Source organism: Centrocercus urophasianus, unplaced genomic scaffold, assembly GCF_019232065.1.
Source record: "Centrocercus urophasianus isolate 14NV4802_14NV808 unplaced genomic scaffold, USGS_Curo_1.0 seq_2, whole genome shotgun sequence".
NCBI lineage: Eukaryota > Metazoa > Chordata > Aves > Galliformes > Phasianidae > Centrocercus > Centrocercus urophasianus.
The window spans coordinates 15,181,053-15,184,602 of NW_024884755.1; the positions used below are offsets into that span (position 1 = coordinate 15,181,053).

Below are 3,550 nucleotides of genomic sequence, written 5' to 3' on the forward strand. Positions count from 1 at the left end.
GGGAGCAGCTTCTGGCTTCAGGGCCAGTGTTACCCACACCACCAGCTTGTTCTCACTGGGTAAAGATGAGGAGAGGAGAATTTCTCTGGGTGCGGCTTTCCCAGCAGGGTGAAGCTGATCACAAACACTCTGATTCAGCCTTGAGATTTCTCAGGGTAATCATTAAACAGGAAAATGCCTTTATAGAGCTTAAAAATACTTTGCTTGCTGCCAACATCTGCTCCCAACTCAAGGCTGACAAGGTTTCCAGGAAACTCTCTCAGCTTCTTTATCATTTTTATTAAAGGTTGTAAGTCAGTGCTGGTGGCACATTTTAGGCAAATGAGTCACGAGAGTGAAGTCCTATTTTAGCCGCAGAAATGATCTAATGAGGGCAGCCACAATGCAGCTGGGTGGGAGGGGTGTCCAAGCACAAAGGCACTTTGTTCTGCCAGGTTTTGGATATAGGATACGCAACCACAAGAAGGAGGTTCTTGGGTTCTCCCAGCAGAAGGCTGTCAGGTTGGCAGGAGGCAGTTGTGGGTTCCTGGCCAACGTGGCCACCGAATCACTCCCATTCACCTCCAAGATAGCATCAACCAACGGTGGCCACAGAGATGTTGGATGGGACACACAGAAGCGAGGGCTCGGTTTCATGCAGGTGGAACCAAGAACAGTAGGAGGCACAGACACAAAAAGTCCTGCCTTGGTTTCAATGGTGAACCACACGGTTTGGTCGCATTGTTTTCATTCTTGACTCGGGACGGGAGGGGAGAGGAAAATGACTCCAACCTGGTTATTTCCCCCGAAACCATCACGAGAAGGTGCTCAGCCAATCGGGGCTGTCGCCCAACATTCCATCCTTCCCTTTTATGGTCAAAATCTGGCCTCTACAAAAAAAAAAATAAAAAAATAAAAAAATAATCAGAGTCGAACATGGACCTCACGGAGATACAATGGGTGCGTTGTGGGGCAGGCTGTCCCATGCCATGCTCTGTTGGCACACCGAAGGGCCAGAAAAGGGGAAAAAGCTCACCAGGCAGGAGGTGACGTCTCCTGTGGCGTCAAAACCTCTTGGCTCAAAAATGGAGTGCCATAAAGCCTTGAGATACAGCGTGTGACGGTGGAGGAACTGTTGGGCATCTTGAGTACCTATGGTGGGGATAGCCAATTAATTGGGGTTCAAGAAAGCACCACAACTGCTGATGGGAATGGTCGTGGGAGCAATTCCAAGGTTGAACATGGCTCACACTCCCCGTTGTATTTGTTGACACAAGTTGATCCCAGCTGTGAGGGGCAGGATCACCTGCAAATTCACACTGCGGGCTGACACTGGGATCTGAGCACCCAGATTGAGACGTAGATGTCCACGTTCAATGCAGAGGAGTTGGAAGGGACCTATGAAGGTCATCTAGTCCAACTCGAACAATTCTGATTCTGTGACATAGAGCATCACTAGATGCCAACCCAAACCCTTCCAGAATTGAAGATGTCTGGATGTGGTTTTTCCAGATACAACCACACAGCCCATGCCAATCTTTGCTCGGCAGTGAGAGAACTGTCCTACCCTGCCCTCAAGAAGAGGTAGATGAAACAGATAACTAACGAGCCATGAAGGAAACCACTTTCCTACTCTGACCCTGAGCATCCTTTCTGGCTTTTGTTCTGACCTGAGGCAGGATCTGCAATTGCCTGTCCTTTTCAAGAGAGATGAACTCAAGGAAGCTTTGGTTCCTGATCAGTGTGGTCCCATCAGATCCCCAAACTCTGCACCTGTCCCCAACCAGTGCATACATCCCAATCCACCCATCAATACTTATCATGCACCTTCACAAATAGCAGAAAAATTCACAGATGTGTTCTCATTGTATTTAAATTCCAGACTTGGACAGAACGTGGAGCAAATTACTGGGGGAGGGGAAAAGGGTCGCTTGAAGCAATCTGCCTCAGGGTAAAGTTGGGCTCCCACCTCACCCAGTCCCAAATCTTAGCCTAAGGCAGCCCTGTAAAATGAATAATCTCCCCGGGAACGTGTCTGTTCCCAGCACGCCTATGTATTTCCTCATACTGATTGTGTTTAAGATGCCAATGAGACATGATCACATTGAAGTGTTTGGTTAGGAGGCAGAGCCCTTACCGAGTGAGAAATAGAGGTGCCGCTGCCGAAAGAGGGTTGAATGATGTCACGTTGGGCCCTGGTTGAGTCTTCATCACACAAACCTACTGGAACTGAGACAGGAGATTCGGTATTGGTGAGCAGAGGAGAGGTCCGTGGGTTTCCCTTTGCCCACCATCCCTTGTAGGGTGATGCAGCCACCAAAATAACAGATTTCATTTCTCTCGCGTTCTTTCTGATGGCCCCCTGGTGTAAAATTAGCAGCAGGGAAGTTTCAGAAATGAATTCTCAAATGCGCTCTGGTTGCAAGAAGAAAAAAATTAGTACCATGGGGAAAATCTCCCAGGCTGAAACTGCACAAACGAACAGAAAAATGCTCTGCTGAGACAGAGGTGTCATGGGGAAGCATGGGGGACATACAATATTCTTGACCCAGACTTCCACGCTTACCTGTGAGAGCTGAGAGCAAAGCGCTTGGGCCACTTCTACTTTCAAAGAGCTGCTGATCCAGTCAATAATGGGAAGGAATAAAGCACAGGTATTAAGAAGATGGAGTAAGAGCTGTTTCCGTGGCTCGAGGAGCAATTCAAGGAGAGGAATCAGTGGGAAGGCAATCCCCCAGGGCAGCACTTCGCATGGCACGCTCAGTGCCACATGGCCCTCCAGCTGGAGCTACCAGCCCACGTGCACAACAGGAATATGTCATGCTGACCCATCCGTGGCAACAAAAGGCTGAAAAAGAACCTTTCCCAGTGGGTGTTCAAATCAGCTCTGTAGCACATCCGAAAGGATGACCTTAGCTGAAAGGATTCCAGGAAATCCACTGTCAGGAGGCAACTCGTCAGTGTTTAACTGCAGGTTGGTTGTGCTGCTCTCAGTGCACAGGGGAGGACGTGTTCCCACCTGGTAATTAATCAGGGTTAATTAAGAGCAGCACATCTAGCTGATGGGTGCTTAGGGCTGCTCCTTGCCCCAGGTGGGGATGGCCCCATGCAATCAGCCATACTCAAGAGGCAAAGCAATGACAGCTCGCTGCATGTGCTTTCTCACCACTTTATCCAGAGCTGCTTGCTATTTGCTTATTCTTCCCCCATGAATCTCCAGCTCCCAGAGTCCTGTTGTTACATCAGAATCATTCTTCCTTTTTCTGCAAAACAAGAACTTCACAGGCTCTCAAATGGAGAGACAAAGCCGAGCAGGCGATGGGTGTTTGTGCAAAGGCTGCGCCTTTCAGCATGAGCTCCATGTGTCCTCCGGGCTCTGACCTGTGTCATTCTGGGACACGATGATTTAGGAAAATTACTGACCTTGGCCGAAGCAGGATGACGTGGTGGCCAGAGAGATAAAGCAATTAGGAGGATGAATCCTGCTTTTTTCATCCTGCCAAGATTCTTAAACCGCCTGACCTCTGCAAGGTCAGAGCCTGAAAATGAAAATAAAAGCAAAGACAAAGGT

The 3,550-nt window shown here is 48.8% G+C and overlaps 1 long non-coding RNA gene across 1 annotated transcript; it reads right to left on the bottom strand.

The window, feature by feature from the left end:
* Positions 1-331: 331 nt before the first annotated feature.
* Positions 332-3,165, bottom strand: LOC122161838. The gene is made up of 4 exons (XR_006169316.1): positions 2,546-3,165; positions 2,117-2,208; positions 1,016-1,131; positions 332-869 (listed from the first exon to the last, which is right to left on the bottom strand). It is a non-coding gene; the product is annotated as an uncharacterized LOC122161838 (long non-coding RNA).
* Between the last annotated feature and the right edge of the window lie 385 nt (positions 3,166-3,550).